Genomic DNA, 20,878 nt, shown 5'->3' with positions numbered 1-20,878 from the left:
CGCACGAGAGAAGTCTGAATAACGATGAAAGAAACAAAACGTAACGTGTGCTTGGGAGTATCTTCTTGGACGAAACTCTGAACAAAAGGCGGGTGTTAGGCGGGTGTGTTGCCGATGCATGGCCGCCCGCAGGCCGGAGACGGTCTGGTTGCGAGCCGTTCTTCAGCCCGGCAGCGCCACCTGTTGCGGCCCTCCTGAAACATTGATGGCCGCTCGAGGCAGATTTACACGCCATACCCCAGCCAAGCTGCCCCGCCAACCAAACACTTTACACGTGTTCCTGGCTGCGGCGCTTCTCTTGCGTAGACACAAGGAGACCACACGGCATCGGATTTTTTTTTTAATTTCTAACACACTGCCGGAAAAAAAATTAGTATACCCGTTTAGAGGTTTGAAATTCACTCAAGATTTAGTGCTGCGTCAGTGCATACCGAGTACATGAAATGATTACATTTAAAAATCAATAGCAGAAGCTGTTCTGAGGTACCAGATATCGACGATTGCTGAAACATCTACAACAGTATATGGTGTAGCGTCCACATTCGGCAAAGCAGTCGTTGACTCTGGCATCTGCCCAGTCGTACAGAGGGCGAATAGCGTCATGGAATCCGTTATGCCATGTCTGATCGACCTTTTCACGTAATTCCCTAAGAGTTGTTGGTTAACAAGTCGCACGAGTCACTTCTTGTCCCACCATATCCCATACATGATCGGTTAGAGACAAGTCCAGAGATCGTGCTAACCAGGGAAATTGCTGTGCATCGTACAGAGCACGTTGAGTTTCATTGGCATTGTGTGAGCGAGCATTATCCTATTGGAACAACACGTCACCTTCCTGTTGAAAGAACGACAAAAGAATGAGTCTAACAACATTCTGCACTTACCCAGCGCTGGTTAGTGTCCCCTCCATAAACACCAAAAGTGAACGAAAATTGTAGCTCATCGCAGCCCAGACCATAAGGCCTGGGGTGGGGCCAGAATGACTTTGACGAATGCATTCTATGAGGCAGCTTTCACTAGGTCTACATCGTATGCGCAAACGACCATCACTTGAATGCAGGCAGAATCTGCTTTCATCGCTGGAGATCACAGCGCGCCGTTCCACCTTCCAAATGATCCCCTAACGTCGGAACGGCCAAGATTTCGACTTGTGCGCCGTGTCCAGCCACGAGTGCATCAGCGCTCAGCTCCGCTGCACATTCCCCCCTACCACCACGCCACACAGTCTGGGTGGGAGGAGGGGGGGAGCGGAAGGCGACAGAGAGGGGGTAACTGTGAACGCACCACATAAAATGGCACTGCAGTCACACTGCATATGACTTAGTTTTATATTCCAGATTTCTCAACGACATAGACCACAAACAAAACAAATTTTCAGTATTATTTATTTTTGAGGCAATGAAAACATAATTTTTATCTGGTACAAAGTGTCGTCATATGAACAGATACCGACAATTTCAAACATGTTGCCACGTAATCGTGACTTACGTTGGTTCATAACCGAGGAAAGGTCTTTCTCACAGATATGTTGATCGAAATATTGTAGCACCTTTGCAACCACTTTATGGGCATGTGGGGACTCTACTTAAGGAAAGCTATGTAGATGTCCTCGACAGTTCTAACGTAAAAGGATTTGTCATCACAACAGGAATTACCTTGCAGGTCGATCAGGTACATCTGCACATGCACAGGGGCGCTTTCAACTGAAACTGTCTTGAAAACAGATGTAAGACTGACACTGTCCTCAAAATGTTTACTAAACCATTTTTATAATTCTTTCAAGGTGAGAATGAATTCTTCAAACTTCACATTTTCTTTAACGGCAGTGATCTAAGGGAACTGGACTGTGTTTATCAAACTGTGTTCCTTCTATAAACCGATTTTCTTTTTAAACGCATCTCCGTCGAATGAGAAAGTTAATTGTGTCTGACCCTACAATATCTTACCGTGGGCAGTGTACAGTCAAGTCCACTAAAAATGCGGGCTATGCAATCAATTCCGGATGTTCTAATTTTCGTTCCTGCACTCCTTTTTCCTTCATAATTTCAAAAATAATGAGTTTTAAATCGAAAAATCGTTTCAGGCTTGTCACTGACTTAACTAGCTGACTTTACAGTAATAAATAAAGTCTCCATACTCTTCATTAAATTCGATTTAAAATAGTTGTAACTAACAGTGGAATAACGCGTGCTAAATCAGAAATTTTACTGTTCATACCACCAACATCTTCAGTGTTGCATGCCTACAAAATTGTTACGGCTTTCGTGGCTACTTCCTGACAAGCTGCTTGTCTCGGGGTCTTTGGCCGATGTTTCTTTAGTGATTCTTCTGACGTTTCACCAGCACGAGTGGCCAGCATTGTCATAGCTACACTCTCCATTGCTGCTCTGATAATGCCAGCCACTTACGCTGACGAAACGTCAGAAAAATCATCAACCAAGGTCGGCCGAACAAACACAGACAGAAGTCAACAGGCAGTCTGTAATTCTTGATGTACTGAACAATGAACCCCATCTGTCGATCGTAGTAATTCATTGCTCTTGTTGTCAACTAAATCTTTAACTTCCTTCAGCATCGTATTGTAATACCGTTTCCTAGCAAATTTGCAGTACCCAACACTTTGCATAATATATATTGTGAATTGTCAAATCTCTCTTCTGTTATTCTATTCTTTTTCAAAGGCTTGTGACGGTAGGTTGCTAGACTGCCTCAGTTTCTGCAAACATCAACTACAACTGTGAACGTCCTTCATACCACGAACAAATAGTGAAGGCTAAACAGCGTTGACACTACTACTCTGCCGATCAAAGGAGGGCTTCGCAGACCGAAAAATGCTACTCCGCAATACTAAATGAACTGTCGCTTTGTACCAAATACTTCCGGGAAGGAACGAGAAAAGGCGACACAGGTGGAGCCTCGGCCTGCGTGAAGTTTGGCACCCAATGGTCGGCACTGGTCTAACGGCACCATTCTAACCGTGCACGTCGATGCTGTGGCGTGAGTGGAAAACGGGCTAGAGGTGTGTGTGCCCGTTGTCGCACTGCTAATAACCGCTTCGCAACATTCCTGTCTATACGTCTGGGCTCGCAAGCCCTCTTATGTGTGCGGTGGTAGCTGTACGATCTGCCACTGTTTCCCTTACAATACGACGATCCTGGCGGGCTTCTTTGCTCCGTGAACGTCCAGAGCCTCGTCCATGGGCGTGATCACAGACACCAGCACTGTTGCACAACTAACGCAGCACATCCAATATGTGCCACTCGGAAGGCCACAATTCGACCCCTTGCAAACTCGCTCAGTTGGCTGTAGGAAGCACGAGTGCATCTCTGTAGCATGGTTGCCTGCCTGCTTCACACGTTTGCGTACACTGACCCTTCTGGCTGTGAGCGTTCCCTATTAAAGTGTACACACAGATGGCGCTCTGGTAGCTACGCCAGTACGTCATATTTGGCGTACGATGTTGAAACCTTTATCAGTACACCTACTATACCCCAATGGCATTCAACGTCATCGGATAAAAATCGACGTCGTCTTTCCAGCTGCACTAATTTTTTTTTCTGGCGTAGTATTTATGGTATGTGACATCCAGAATTTTAATATCAGTTAACAAAACAATGGCCCTCCAAAACTTTTCGAAAAAACCGACTTAGTTTTCCGAGAGTATTTAATACCATAAAGTAAGACGAATATTTCGACAGGCTGCGCAGCTCTATAGTGGAAAGCTCGTCTGCCACACGAGAGGTCTCGTGTCGTTTCCTGCCCTATGCAAATTTTTAAGCAAAGGTACATCTTCTCCAAGAATTTCCGTGAAGCATAAAATGCATAAAGATGAAAAATAATTCAGTCTATAATGTTTCTTTAATTCAAGCAATCTTTATTAACTGTCTTTTATAAAAGATCGGTAATTAAGAATTTATGCTTGCAATGACAACATTCTACATCTTTATTCTTCATGTCTACATTTACTGACAGAAAAAAATCGCAACACCAAGAAGAAGCTGTGCGACATGAACGAAAGTTGACAGGTGTGTTCCTACATCTGACAGAAGATGTCTATTCAAATTTCACACCAGTCGCGGCGAAAGTAACGCCACCAAAACTAAACTAAACTCCACCCGAACAGGCCATGAAGACCCAACGGTACCGACCGGCCGCCGGGTCATCCTCAGCCCACAGGCGTCACCGCATGCGGATATGGAGTGGCATGTGGTCAGCACACCGCTCTCCCGAGAAAGGCCACTAGGAGGAGGCAAATCAGGTTTACTTTAAGTACGTGCTATAACGGTCGCGTGCGTTATCCGCATTTTAGATTGAACGTGGTGAGTTGATGTTAGTTAAGAAAGCCTTTAAGGTGAAAAAGGAACCATTATCAACTCCTCACTGAGTTTGAACAAGGTCGTGTAATAGGGCTACGAGAAGCTGGATGTTCCTTATGTGATATTGCGGAGAGATTGGCAGGACTGTATCCACTGTACATGGCTGCTGGCAACGGTGGTCACGCGAATGTACCGTCACAATAACACTGGGCTCCGGACAGCCACGTGGCACTACCGAGAGGGAAGACCAACGCGTTCGGCGTATACCTCTGGCGCATCGTACAATTTGAGTAACAGTTGGCGGACCGAGCGAGGTGGCGCAGTGGTTAGACACTGGACTCGCATTCGGGAGGACGACGGTTCAATTCCGCGTCCGGCCATCCTGATTTAAGTTTTCCGTGATTTCCCTAAATCACTCCAGGCAAATGCCGGGATGGTTCCTCTGAAAGGGCACGGCAGACTTCCTTCCCCATCCTTCCCTAATCCGATGAGACCGATGACCACGCTGTCTGGTCTCCTTCCCCAAAAACAACCCAACCCAACAGTTGGCACCACAGTGACACAAGTCGATTACTTCAAGGACAGCTCTGTTTGGAATGAAGGAGGACGACGTAGGTTATCTAACAATTAGTAATAAAATGATATTTATAAAATATGAATAAATACTCAACTTAAATAATGCTTCTTGTCAAATGTACAGCACAATTAGTAGTTTGAAATTATTACCAGTCCGCTAAAATATTAAAGTCCTGTCACTGTATCTTTGAGTGATGCCTACGTAGAGTCCAGAGCAAGCCTAAGGTGCCTACGAAGCCTGTCTCGGAGACAACAGATATCACTGCAGCTTGTAGACTCGGCGGTGACTGGAGACTACGCGATTCGGCGCAGTGGAGAGAACTGTGCTCCGGTATTTAACGAGGCATCGACCAGTCGTTATCCACACAGGTGATGCTCATGGGTTGGCAACTGCGGCCCCTGGCGGACCTCGGTAGTGCTCGTACCGCCAACGTCTACAGCTGCTGCTCCTTGAGTGTTTCGAGCACAGCTTATAGACTGTGGTGCGGTATTCCCTGGAGTCGTGGATAACGTCGCCACAACGCTGAACCCAGACGTCCTGTAGCTTGCATTCCACTGACTCCAAACCACCGCCATTTGCGATCAGTAGTGTCAGGCGAGGTCTCATTGGAGGGCAGGGTGAAGGTTCGTTGTGTCTTCTGATGAAAGCTGGTTCTGCCTCGGTGCCAGTGATGTCCGTGTGTTGGTTAGAAGGAGGCCAGTTGAGGGCCTACAACCAACCTGTCTGCACGCTAGACACACTGGACCTACACCTGGAGTTATGATCTGGGATGGGATTACGTACAACAGCAGGAACACTCTCGTGGTTATTCCACGCAACCTGACTGTCAATTTGTACGTCAAGTCAATCTGCTGATTTGATTTGATCAGTTGTGCTACCATTCAAGAACAGCATTCCAGGGGGTGTTTTCCAGCAGGCTAATCGTCGCCCACATACCGATGTTCTACTCCAACATGCTCTACAGACTGTCGACATGTTGCCTTGATCTGCGCATAACCAGATTTGTCTCCAATGGAGCACATGTTGGACATCATCGAACGACAACTCCAGCGTCAACCACAGCAACATTAACAGTTTCTGTATTGAACGACCATATGCAATAGCATTGGAACTCTACCCAACAAACTGACATACAGCACCTGCACAACACAATACATGCACGTCTGCATGCTTCCACTCAACATTCTGGCGGCTACACAGGTTACAAATGTACCAGAATTTCACTTGTGCAATGACTTATCTCGGACTTGCATTACCCTGTGATTCTGCAATGTTTATCACTTAAATATGTTACCTAGACAATTACATTCTCGAAATTCATTTCTCTAGATCTATTTTTCGGTATTACCGATTTTTCCCCGACGACGTATGTTTTGATGGAGAAATTACGTAAACAGTAAACAGAGGGGTAGATCATAGAGCATTTTATATCTGCTGTTTGCTCCTCTTTCATGTAAACTGACAGGAGCGGTTGCCTTCGTTTACTGATAAATTATTTTAAAGCATGTATCCCTCTGTTCTGCCAACCTCACCCTTTATGTAATAGTCAACCAGAACGTTTCAGTTTATTTAGCTTTTATCCGTGCAACAACATTTGGAGGAAATATTCGAACATAATGGTATTTATTAAATGAAGTAGAGAATGTTCATGTGATTTCATCTCTTTGTCCTATGTCTTTAACATTTAGGCGAGGTCAAAAAGTCTTGTATTTAACTGTTGGTTGTTTGGGGTTCTGGACAAGTGAAAGTTCATTAGATTAGATTAGATTAGATTAATACCAGTTGCATGGATCATGAATACTCTAAACATTCATGGTCGTGTCTGTTTGTTCTGCATCGTACTCCCTACCACTTTCGCACAACAACGCTCTGAGCGTGTTTTTTAGGGAATTGACTAGTTTGAACCTGGGACCTGTCGCTGGTAAAGAGACGCCAAACCACACATGACATGTAGAATTCAGAAGAGTTCAGCGAAACTAGCGATGATATAACCAAATACATAATGATCTCAGCGTCAGCTCCACTGCACTCCTTGTAAAAGAATCTTAATACTAACTAAATGTAGTGGAAGGGGTTCAAGGCTTTCCTATTTTTTTAGTTAGCTGGTAAAATAACGTCGAAAAAGCAGTTAAGTTTACCATTGGAAATTTTATGCTACTCACAAAACATCGTTTATAAATTGCACTATTGATAAAAGGAAATGTTTCAATACAGGATGTTAAAAACCAACTGAGTTCAACAAAAATGTGAACGAATATTCCCTAAATGGGTTTCCTAGTTCTACAATGGATCGAAGGATGACCTATGCCATATCACTTCAATAATCTAGGTTTAAATTAAGTTTCACAAAAGAGAAAAGTATCAAAATGGTCTACAGTGACCCTCAATTACCTTTAATTACTTATCTAACTTGTCGTAAATTACAGTGGCTGATGTGGCTTCTCAATAATTATAAAACAGAGAAATCATCGCGTTGCAGATTTTTACTTCAAGTGGCAAATGTGAACACCATGAGCTTTAATTTACGATCACACTAGTATTACGCAAAAAAAGGAGGTGTAACAGATGAGACTTCTGCAGTTCTGAGTGAAGCCTTATGCGCTCAAAAATGCGGCATCGCGTGCGTTCATTACCTAGTCGGTGTTTAGGCAGCGTCAGGGCGACAGCGGGGAGCACAGCTCCGCTCACCTCGCTATCTCGGAAGCAATTCTAACTTCTCCTTACTACAAGTTACCGAAGTTGGTTTAAAAAAACTATAGGGCTGTGTTTTCATCTGACCAATCATGGTCTCTATTTTAACCTTAAGCTCCGCCTACAAAAATTCTGTCTATCCAATGCGAAACGTTATACTTTTCATGGTGGGGCAATGTTTTTAAAGTTTGCAACGTAACAGAGACCCAAAAAAGTCTCACGCTAAAACCTGCAGCTGGTGTGGTCCTTTTAGCGTTATCGTAAGATCTATACTGTTCTTCTGGAGGGCTCTATCTTTTAACATGGGCTGGCAGGTGGTCCTAATGTAACAGACACGCGAAAAAGTCTCACGCTAAAACTTGCAGGTGGTAGTGGCCCTTTTTGTGTTATCGTAAGATCTATACTGTTTTTATTGAGGGCTCTAGCTTTTAACATGGGCTGGGGGGGTCCTTGACGTAACAAGAGACGCGAAAAAGTCTCACGCTAAAACGTGCAGGTTGTGTGGCTCTAGTGGTTAGCTGGCGACGTGGGTGTCCAGTCCGTCCCTTATCGTAGGGCCTTCTAGCTTAACACGGTTCTGCTCTCGGCTTCTGTTCTCGTTTCTCCCCTCGGAACTGCGTCGGTCTCACAGTGGGAAGGTACAACATGCATTTAGGCATTCTTGTGTTAGTCTGTGGTATTCCATTTGCTCGCTCGTTACTCGTATTACTCTGGTTAATTTAATGTCACGATTTATTCGGAGCTATGTGACATACTACTGGATTTGCTTATCATGTCAGGGTTTTCATGGAAGGTGTTGGATTTGCCTGACACCTTACATATCACCACCCTTCGAACTTAATTTTTGCACTGAATTTAGGCAATGATTGAATCGTTGTCTAAGTCATCAAAAATTATTCCAGTGCCTAAATTTTGTTGCCTACGGTTCAGCCACGTTATTCTGTTCTATGCTAGTTTGTAATACTAATTTATATTTTTATATTCTTCCACTTTATAATTAAAAATGACAAGAGAAGAATATTTTTTGCTATTATTAATTTTTAATTGTTTTCTTTCTTTATTTAAGTGTGAAGTTTTTTTAAGAAGTTTGTTATCGAGAGTGAGGAGTCTTTCACATCGATTTTCTTAGAAATATTGTTTTTATAAATGTAGTAATTAAGTAAAATCTATTCCTAACACATTTTCTAAATATCATGTACAAGTAAAATGTTTTTGTTTCTAGACACTCATTTCAACATTGTTACACTAACAAATAAGAATTATTTCCAGGAATTGCTTTAACAAAGAAATATACATACACAAGTATTGAGATATTATCCTAACAAATGGTACAAATGTTAAAAAAATTGCTTTGACAAGGAAATATACATACAAACGTATTGTGGTATTATCCTAATAAATGGTACAAATGTTAAAAAAACGGGAAAACATCCAACAAGATATTTTTTTTATTCTTTGTTTTTATAAGGAGAAAATAAGTAAAATATATTTATTCTTTTATTTTTATGAGGAGAGAATAAGTGGCATATAGTTTTAGCGTTTATTATGCCTTACTTTGTGTTCTTTATATACTATCCATTTCAGAACTAATGACTTGTTTTTATCGATAGTCTATTTTTTACTTAAGTCCATAGTCTATGTTTACACAATTCCTACACACATAATTTGATTTCACACATTCACACAATCCTATGAATGTTTAAGCATGATGTTGGTGAGTGTTTTTGCACGAAGGTGATGGACTTGAGCAAGATGGATGTGGGCAAGTATTTGATGTACAGCTTCGTTCGCCGTTCCTTGTTGGCTCTGCAAGTGTGTGTTGCTGTTGTGGAGGTTCCATAATGGAATGGAGCTGTGAGTGCAGAATCTCGTGGTTTACTGGCTTTGTATGCGTGAAAGTCATCGTTATGTGTCGCTGAATACGGTCGTTTTTCGTTTGTAATACTTCGCAGACGACTAGTTTACAATAGGATAGGGATTTGGGAAGGTATGTCGTCTATTCTTCACCCATCTTCTTTCTAGGTCTCAATCTTGCGAATCTTCAACTTCTGTTCTTCCTGCTTTTTCTCTGCTTCTTACTTGCTTCTTGGTTCTTCTCTGGGCAGGATATGGAAATATTTATTGATAACTAGTCGCTTTGAAGTTCTCCTCCTAGTAACAGTTTGATAAATTGTTTGGGCATGTCATTTTTACTTTGTGGAACTTTTCGTGCATCAGTGTGCTGTTTAATAGCAGTAATGTGACTTTAACGCATATTTTTTGCCAGTGGTGGCTTGCCCAAGCGGTCTTCTCGTCGGGCCGTTTTTTGCTCGCTCCACTGAGTTGGGGGCGCCCGGGGTTTATGAGCGGCGAAAATCCGGTGTCCCTGCACAAGTCCCTTTTAACATTCGGCGTTCCGCCGCGTCTCTGCAGGGGTCTGTCACTGTGCGGCTCGGTGTTCCATCCCAGCAGGGTTCCTCCTAGCGGGCAAATTTATTGCCCACTTTCTATACAAGGGCCTTCTGTTGGTTTCGCTGTCCTTTCCCTTCTCTCGACGCTCCTGCTATGTAGGAATCGTGTCTTGTTATTACGTCCTTTTCTTTCTTGATACATCTCGCATTGCAACTTGTGAGTCGTTGCATCTCTACCTTGCTGGAGTTTTTACAATGGTTCTTACAAAAAGTTTTACTTATAATCATCTAACATATGTCTAGTACCTACTTGTTTTACACCTTCTTAAATAGCTTTACAAATTTCGGCGCCATTTCCATGTTACAATTCTAAGATATTTGGAGTCTTAACGTCTACTCAAGAATCCTCAAATTCGTTTTTTATTTTTGTGTAGAGTCGTGGTGTATAGTATTTTAGTATTTCATGCTGTTAGACTATCTACGCTTTATCCCTTCACCTTAACCTATGGTACTATTGGTGTTATTGTTGAAACTACTTTCTTTTTCCCACCTTCCTCTCTCTTCATTCTTCTTTCTCCTGACGATTTTATCTGCAACATTATCTTGAAATATTGTGCTGATTATTTAGCAGTAATAAAATTAATCTTCAAACTTATACTGAAAGTGTTTAATACTGCCAGTCTTAGGTAAAAATACCTCTGTTTTATCTCGTAAAATACCCTCTAATTCTCTTTTAGTGTGTTCCGAAATACGGTGAACTTCTTGCAATTTTTCGTCAATTTCTTTATGGACTTCTAACATGAGTTGAGGCGATTCCTTCTTTTGTGCATACCATTCTAATTCTTCATCCTCTTTATCTCACATCATTCTTAATTGATTGTTTATAACTGGTATTTCTTCTAATTTTAGCTTTTGCTCAAAGAGAAGTGGGACATTCCCGAATGTTACGCTACCTTTCCCCATACCTATTATTGCTCGTCTCTCATTTAAAAAATCTGCCCCTATAATCAAATTTACAGTGTGTTTAGGTATAATCACAAAGTTGGCTTCGATCTTTTGACCTTGGCATGAAAGAGTTAACCTTGGTTGAATTTGACAGGGTTGGTTCTGTTCTTCGTCTTCTTGCATCAACGAATCCTCCACTGAATCATACATGAATCTTTTTAGGAATTTCTCTTGTGAATTCTAACTTTCTCTAGGATAAGCTTCGACTGCTACTTCTCTCACTTTTATTTCCTCTTCTCTATTTCTTCCTTCATTTACGCTTTCTTCTACATCCTCCACTTTTTCCTCATCCTCGTCTATCTTATCCTCCTTCGTCGCTAATTCCACATAATCTCATCTAAATGCTCTAAATATCGCTTCATAACTTCCTTCATTATATACGTTGGGTTGTGTGCCCACTTGTAACTTATTTTCAACTTCTGTCGACTGCGCATTATCCTCATTGAATTCGCTTTCCCTGGTTTCCATCTCTAATAGCTCTGAAATACTCATTACTTCGTCCTTTCCTCCTACATTCGTTGTGCATGCCTTTGGTAATTCATCTTCCTCGTCAGTATTCTCCCAATTAATTTCGTCCCAACACGATATTGTTATTTTCCTGTCTTCGTTTTCATCTGGTCCCTGTGGATTTGTTTCTTCCTTCTTCTCTTCTCGTGATAAGATTTTTACTTCTCTGTTCAAGGTGCTGCAATTGTCCTCGGTCGGTGCTTCATTCTCTTTGGCATGCGTGCTTAGCTGTCAAATCGAACTTTTATCGGGGTTTGGTGGTCCACCTCTTCTATCTGTATTCGCTTTCCTTGTTCAGCTTGTTGATAGTGGTTTCTTTGTTGATAATTTGTCGGTCTATTGGTTCTCCAGTACCTGTTCCGGTTGTGGTTATTCCCTTTGTAATAGTTGTTTCCGTTCCTGGGTGAATTATAGTTTTTGCCATATTCTCTTCTAAATCCATAACTGGTTCTTTGTTGAAATCTATTGTCGTTTCTTGGCGCGAAGTTATCACGTGGTTCGTAATTATTGTTTCTTCGTACTGTGTCTTGTGGATTTCACTGCTTTTTGCTTTCGTTTTCACGTGCGCTTCGTCTTTTTCTTGCGTCATCTTCCGAAAGTATGAACTCTAGTTCCCTTAGTAAACCTTTAAATGCTTCGACGTCATTGCCTCCGCGACCTACTAGTGATCGCTGGTATTTCAATGGTAGCTTTATCGCGCATAATTTAATCAACTCTCCGTTACTGTATTGTACATCTAAGCATTGATTTTTCTTTGCCATTACTTCGAAAAATTTCACGGGACTCTTCTCTCCTGAATTTTCAAAATATGGGTTCTGCAATAATTCGTACATCACTCTGTTCTGTGCTTCGCTGGACTAATATCGTGAGAGAAACTTCTCTCTGAAATCTTCGTACGATCGGCATGTCGCTGCAACATTCTGCATGGTTTCTGCGACTGTTCCTGACATGTGTGCACATATAAAGTCTAATTTGTGTGCTAGCGTCCAGTGTTCTGGCAATCCTACTCGGAATTGATCAATAAAAGTTCGTGGATGTAATGAGTTTCTTTCTCGAAAATGATGAAATTTTCTGACTGTGAGGAAATGATCGTTGTCATACTTCGTCATAGTTCCATATGAAATTCGCGATTCTTCGCCACTTTTGTTTCTGATCATTTCTCCCGTCGTTCTTTCCGGTTGTGGTAGATCCATTGGATATTGTCCACTGTAACTTTCGCCTACCCTTGCGTAGTATCGTTGGAGTGGTACGCAATAATTTTCTTCCATCGGTTGTGTACGTATAGCTGAATGCATTGCGCTGTACTCTTCGCAATTTGGCTTTCCATTGTCACGTATTGGTTGGGTATCTTGTCGCTTCATTGCACGATCCAAACTGTCTTGAAACATACATTTGTGGTTCCGCATGTGTTTGTGATAACGTTTGTTTATCAAGAATTTCGAAACGTGTTTGTTGCTGTGCAGGCTGTCTGATTTCGCGTATGTTACTTTCCGCCTGTGATTGGAATCGCAAATGCGTAATATCTTCGTTAATTGCTTGTTTTCCGGTGCTGTTACAGATACGGATATGGCTGCAGATTCTGTGCTTGTTCAATCCTGTTCACTACGCTCTTCAATGGTTTGCAGATGTCGCAACGTTCGCGCGTGGTCTTGCGCTGTTATACTGAAGGAGATGATGATCCATGTGTGGATGAAATCGTCAAATTCGTGCTTTCAGTTTTCTCAAGCACCGACGTAGTTACGTTACGCACTGCCATGTTCCATGTTACAATTCGAAGCTCTATAGTGGCAGACGGCTTCAAATATGTAGTCATAATGAAAAAGATGTCGAATGTTAATAACGCTGGTTTTATTTGATAAGCGTCAAGAGTTTTCCCACAAAAATGGAGAGGCATTACTTTTCAGCACACCCTCGTAAATAAGAGGACATGCATTTTTCGTAAAATTGACAATTATATACGTTTTAATTAGCGCATACTTGATGCATTTTATATTTAAACGATGTAGGTATTCGAACTGAACGGAAAAAAAATACTGACCAACGAGACTCGAATGCAGCGATTTTCTGCCTCGAGCGCAACTAAACTTTTTCCATTTTATCTTTTTTTTACATCACGGTAATGCTCTTAGAACATGCATTTTTGTTTAAAAATATGCATTGGCTGAGAATCGAAGCCAATCATGCTGCCACAGTGCCACACTGTCTGTCAGAAATTCGATCTTACTATATGGTGTTAAACGTGCTAGGAAAACTTGAAAGTAGATTTTCTCAAGGATTTTTTAGAGTTGCATCGAACTGTCTTGGGTGAGCGACATTAGAGTTCTGAGCTTCACGTACCACAAATATGAAAAAATTACAAAAATCCGATTGGCATGTGGTCTCCAGTCTCCTGGCAGGAAAAGTGTACGCGCTCAGTTAGCCATCATGCGGCCCGACAACGCGACAACGAGGAGTGATGGTGTGGGGTGCCTTTTCTTTTCATAGCGGGACCCCTATGGCTACCATCCGTGACAGACTTTCAGCACAGAGGTACGTCGACGATATTCTACGCCACGTTTTGCTGCCCTTCGTGGTAAGCAATGCTGTTCGTACAGTTCAGCAAGATAATGCCCGCCCGCCTGTGATAAGTTTCTAGTGTTTTTGTCTTCGTGCTTGTCAAACCCAACTTTGAGCAGAAAGGTCGTCAATCTCTCCCCATTTGAGAACGTTTGGAGCATTATGGACATGGTCCTTCTTAGGTTAGCGAGGACATATAAGGAAGCGCTCAGCGTTTGTCACGTTTGTTTAAGTTATTGCCGGTGTTCACCTTCTTATGGAATGTTTGGATTTCAAGTCTTGCTCTTGTATGTTAATACGAGTGTGTTCTTGGTTTTATTCTGTTGGATTTCATATGGACGTTTCTAAGTTCATGGTCCAGTATGTGTATGTTACACACATGTAGCTACTGGGTTTACTGGATGACTTACAGGTTACTTTATAAGCTATTGTTACTTATAAATAGAGGGTTTGCCACACGAGGTGTTCTTTGACAATTGTTCGTCGACCTGTATCACGTATTTACTTTTAACCATGTGGGTACTTGTTGACGGTGGATGTTACTAATGTTGGCAACATTGTTTTATGTCCAGTAAATTTCCTGCAATTAGAAGAAACATTGGTGACTTGTCACAATTAATAAAATATTCTGGGCTATTATGCCGTGTTCTAAGGGATTTCATTTCAATACTCGACGTTTCGCCCCCATCTCCGTAGGACATTTTCAAGGGGGGGTCGTAGCTTTGTTGAACGTCCGATTTACGTCCTGGCTCGCTACTGAGTCATTCAACAAAGCTACGATCCCCCTTGAAAATATTCTCCGCAGATGGGGACGAAACGATGTGTTTTGAAGTGAAATCCCTTAGACCACCGCATAATAGCCCGGAATATTTTATTAATTGTGACAATTCCGGCTGTGAAAGTTTACATTTTACAATTGGTGACTTCGTCGTTACTTTGGAGATATTGCATTTAGGCTCTTTTACTTACCCAAGTTACATACACGTTTGCTATGCTAGCGTCGTGGACCTCGGGGATATGACTGAGTTGCTGAATAGTAATATCAACGAAGCACAGGTCTTTTCCTATACCAGGCTTCATTCAATGTTTTACATCGGTTACGTATTAGAGATCATTAGGGTATATGTTACCGTTTCGGTGAGTTCGCATTATCCAATGCCTTTTGTTCATTAGGTTTTTGTTTCATTTGTTTACTTCAGTCATTTAGTATTATGTTATTAGTTTGTTTCGTTTTTTGTTATTGAAGTACTCATATTTGTAGATGCCCCGGTTAAGGATACATGTGACTTCGATGGCTTTGATGGTGTAATTCGTTGTACATTTCGGGTTCCCCTCGGTTACATTACGTCAGTGGAGTATGTGATTACTGCATTAAAGAAAAAAGAAATTAAGCAATTTAAGCTAGATCCAGAATTTAGTTTTGTATAGATAACTATCGTACATTTTTATTATGTGATTCTATGATGTAATTTATCCCCTTTATAGCAAACAAATTTTGATTTTTGTTGTCTGTTCTCTCATACTCTTCAATTATGCTTTATATGTTTGCTTGTACATGGGCGTTGAATTACAATAGAGTTTTTGGTTTTGATTATCATCATTGAAGTATTTCATATCCGGCTGTTGTTCCACAGTCCTCAATGGATTGCTAGAAAAATGTGCATCTAAACTTTCCTGGAAATGAAAATAACAGAGGCAGCGTACACAGACCACAAAGTTAGTTGGTATTATGTTCCAGGGATCATTTGCAGGATAAATCGTAATGATGTGGAACGAGTCCGCTTGCATTCAAGTTACAAATTAATTTGTAAATATGGCTACATGGTAAACATTTATAAATTCTTTTTTATTTTTTAATATCATTATGATTATTAAATATACAGATGTGAGTTAGTAGCTACTACCCACCATCTGTTATACATTAAAATAATAAAAAGTCTTCTGTATAGGACTAGTCGTTTCCAAATTTTACTTTGCTCTCTACCAGATATTTTATATCACTGGGTGAGTTATCAAAAATTTTTGTTGCAACATCGTGCACCCCTTTTTTTGATACAGAAGAAGGTTAATGTGGAGTAATGAACGTAATTTTCCTTCTGTTTTTGTGGTTGTATTCATCAGTGTTCCTTTTGAACTGCAGTGAATTGTTTACAACAAACTTCAGGGTGGAATAAATATACTTGAAGGAGCAGTCAGATGCCCAACTCCTTAAACAGATGTCTACAATATGACTGGGGCTAGGTACAAAACATTATACTTACAACACGTTTTTCAGCAATGGAGACTTCCCTTCTTACAGATAAGTTACCCCAAAACATTATTCTATACAACATTGTTGAATAAACACGTCAGCTTCATTATTTGTCTCTCCCCAAGACTTGCAATGATTCTAATTGCAAATGTGGCCGAACTAAGTTGTTTTAGGCGTTCCAAAATGTGCTTTTTCCAGTTCAAACTCTCATCATTGTGGACACTAAATAATTTTTAAATTTTCACTCTATTTGTTATTTCCTCACCATGTGTTACAACTATCATTGATACAGCATCCCTACATGTACAGAACAGGATATGCTGGGTCTCTTTAAAACTGAGGGTGGGTCCATTCGCAGAAATCTAGTCAATGATACTTTTAAGAATCATGATTACTATTTCTTCTGTTGCTGTATGTATACTTGGATTTATTATAACACTAGTGTCATCTACGAAAAGAGCTAATTCTGATTGTAGTGTAATAGATAGAAGGTCGATTACATGTATGAGGAGCAATAGTGAGCCTAAGATCATGTCTTGGGGAACCCAATATGTGATTTCTCCCCAGTCAGAACAATGCCCTGGATTGCATTGGTTAAATTACTAAGTGTAACTCTCTGCGTTCTTTTAGTTAGACATGACATTATCAATTGTTTGACTGTACCACCAATCCCACATAACTTCGTTTATCTAAGAGAATATTACGTTACATTACCACTTGTTCCATAGATCATGAATATTGGAGTTCATAATGATGAATGTGTCAGCTGAACACAATTTTTCTTTACACAATATAATTATTTACCACTTCATATTTAAAAATTTATTTCAAACATTTGTCATTAAGGAACTTGGGAGGACGATGGTTCAAACCCGTGTCCGGCCATCCTGAGTTAGGTTTTCCATGATTTCACTAAATCACGTCAGGCAAATGCCACGGTGATTCCTTTAAAAGGGCCCAGCTGACTTTTCCCCCATCGTTCCTTAATCCGATGGGACTTGAGACTCACTGTTTGGATCCCTCTCCCAAATGAACCAATCATTCAGACCTTCTTTTAATTGGTTAGATAGGTCAGATAAAATACTAGTTGACGCTATTTTGTTATCTAATGCTTGTAAAATTTGATCAGTGAACATGGAAATGGCATTCTCGGTAGATTAATTCTTCTGATATCCAAAGTGATTTGCTGACGATATTCTTTGCTCAGGTGAAGTTCTATTCTAGAATACATCACCTCCTCAATTTTTTTTGGAAAAAGATATCAGTAGCGAAACAGCTATCATGTCACATTTTTTAAAGAGGGGTTTAACGAAGGCATATTTCAGTCTCTCTAAAAACGCCTTGAGTTAATGATTCATTACATACTTCAAGTAAACAGGGCCTATTACGTGGAAATAAAAATTTAGTACTCCGTTGGAAACAATATCAAATCCAGAAGGAGAAGTTGGTGATACGCTCATATGATTGAAATTTATGAGAGTTGCCTTTTCAAGAAACTGCTGCGATTTTTCTCTTGAACTGTGTGTCCCTATACTTTCTACTACGAGGGTTGGAACTCAAATAGTGGCAGATGTTTATTCACAACCGATACAAAAGAGTTACATGTTTTGCACCTGTTACTGTCCTTCAATGTAGTCACCAATGTTGTGTAGAACCCGTTGCCAGAAATGTGGAAGGTGTAGTATACCGCTAGCAGAGCCTGTTCTGTTGATGGTGTGAATGGAGCGGTCTAAAGCTATGGTGATTCTCGTGTACGACTGTGATGGTGTTATCCTAACGCTTTACGTTCCTCCACGGCAGACCGTCAATGCACAGTATTACTGTTGGTTTTTGGGGCGTCACCTGCGACCAGCTTTGCGAAAGAAGCGACGACACTTTCTGTGCAACCCACCCATCATTTTGCACGACAATGTGCTGGCGCATACAGCACAAGCTGTGGCTGCTCTGTTCGGTCGATGGGACTGGGATGTACTGTACCGCCCACCATACTCCCTGGACTTGTGACTTTGATTTGATTCCGAAGATGAAGGAACCACTTCGTGGCATTCGCTTCATACTGTTCCAGAGATTCGACAGGCAGTAGACCGCTGCATTCGCACCCTCAACAGAACAGGCTCTGCTAATGGTACACTATGCCTTCCACATCGCGGACATCTACACAACGCTGGTGACTACTTTGAAGGACAGTAGCAGGTGCAAATACGTAACTCTTTTGTATCGGTTGTGAATAAATAGTTGCCACTATTAAATTCCTACCCTCGTATTTTTAAGAAATGATTACTGAATATATTTGCTTCCTGTGACTCATCATTTATAGCTCTTCCAATCAGTTCACTAGTGATGTTATCCTGTTTTGTGGCTGGTTATCCTGTCTCTCGTTTCGCTACATTCCACATATCCTTAAGTCTGTGGCCAGAATTACTGATTTCTGACACTGTGTGCCTGTTACTTGACTTACCCCAGAAATTTTTAATATTTTTTGTAGTGTGTAACTACTGCAGGATCTCTGCTCGTTCTTGGCAACAGATATACTTTAACACCTCTAGCAATCCAAGGTTTTTTACATGTCCTATCCAATTAGTTCATGGGGAAAGCTATTATCAGATAACGACATGAATATATAATACATATTATGTTAGCATTTGATTTATTACAAATTTAATTCCAGGTCGTCTCTTGTAAACTATTCTTAAAAACATTTGTCCTGGAGTCATTAATTATTCCAACTCATTTACACTAAGGAATATGAATAACGTAAGGCACTATCTTCTTTATCCTAATTAACTGCGCTTCCATGAGCAGAGAGAGCATTTTTTGCTAGGTAAAAAGTTGTTTTCTTGCTTTATCTTCAACAAAGAAAACATTTCAGTTAGGTTCCTGTTATCTTTATCCACTCATGTTGGAAAGCTAATTATTGAAGTCAAGTGGCAGCATCCAAACAAGATTTCCCATTTATTTTTCCCATCAGAATCGTTTAGAAAATCTATATTGAATTCACCACACAATATTAACTGCTCGCTGCCATCTAATTTATCCATGTTGTTCCCTGCTCCACCTATTATAATGACCCTCTTTGTCAAAATTTTTGCACAAATTCGTTGTGTCCTCTGTCAACTGTCTAAGGCTAGAACTTGGCTTCACAATACTTGTGACCTGGTACCTTGTTCCTAATCTGTCCTCTACCATCTGACCTACAGTCCTCCTGTGGCTGCTACCTATCAGCAAGACTCTTCCCTTCCTACCATCTTTTGGTACCGATCTACAGTTAGTTTCTTTGATAGATGTCTACTGCTCCCTATATGACCTACAGCTGGATGAGGCTCTTCTCGTCCTAATTTAGGTTACAAGTCAAATTTATTCGATACTCTAAGTTCAGATGTAGATGAAAGCGTTAAAGAGCTCCCCTTCCCCCTTTGCTTGTTACCTATATCAAGTTCCTACAGTCTTTTTCCCCTTCGACCTATTTAGTTCAAATTTAGCCTTTTCTAATTCTGTCTGAAGGGCACAAATCGTTGCCACCTGTTTAGCGAGTTTCATTAGGGAGCCTTGTTGAGTTCTCCATTCAGTTCTCCACTAGTGTCACGCAAGTGAAACTTCAACAGATAATTTACACATCTGTCTGCCTATCCTAAAGCAATATCCACACTTATCACGCATTGAAACACAAATTACAGTTTAAAAATAGAATTAAATCACGTAATAAACTTCACTCCACACCAGTTTTAGTTATTTACGAGTCGCAAAAATCAGGCCAAAAGGTTAGTGCTTCACATGTATGATATAACATGAAAAGTTAATTAGTTCCTGTCGACAAGAACTAAGCACTCACGTAATTATAAAATCGCTTAATTAACTTATTCACAACAGACTGTAATTTTAATGTAACTTTTATGTAAGCGAACAGTATTGAAACAAACTAGTAGTGCAAAGGTTTCTAAGTCAAACAACTTAAGATTTACGCTACTTCCAGATATATGAACATAATACTGAATGGGCACACACTAGTTAAACTGCTGGAAAGAAAACCAGAAGAACTAAATCGGATCCTCCAAGCACTGCACGAAAACGTAAACAAAAATATGACTACACTCAGACTCTACGATCTTTTCACATTTACTGAAATAATACGTAAAGAAAAGATAAACCTTTAATAGAAAGCTTAAAAACCCACTAATAAACGTATTTAATATGTAAACAAATGGAAACGAGCATGTGGCATAGTTGGCCGGGAGGCCCCATCCGGCGAAGTTCGGCCGCCGAGTGCAAGTCTTGTTTAAGTCAACGCTACACTGGGCGACTTGCATGCCGGTGATGAGAATGAAATGATAATGAGGACAACACAACATCCATTGCACAAGCGGAGACAATCTCCAACCCGGCCAGGAATCGAACCCGGGCCCGCTGCAAGGGAGACAAGCACGTAACCACTTTTTTTTTTTTTTAATCTCATTTTCTTCGTTGCATCTGCTCGGGGCGGACGTCGTAAGACATTCGTTTAAGTTCGTTGTTGATCGATTAGCTAAGTTTCTGTTATTAAAGAGGGCTGCTAACCCTCTGACCGGCTGCTCAGCTAAGTAGGCGAATA

This window comes from Schistocerca gregaria, chromosome 3 (assembly GCF_023897955.1).
Source record: "Schistocerca gregaria isolate iqSchGreg1 chromosome 3, iqSchGreg1.2, whole genome shotgun sequence".
Lineage (NCBI taxonomy): Eukaryota > Metazoa > Arthropoda > Insecta > Orthoptera > Acrididae > Schistocerca > Schistocerca gregaria.
This window is presented reverse-complemented; position numbering follows the sequence as displayed.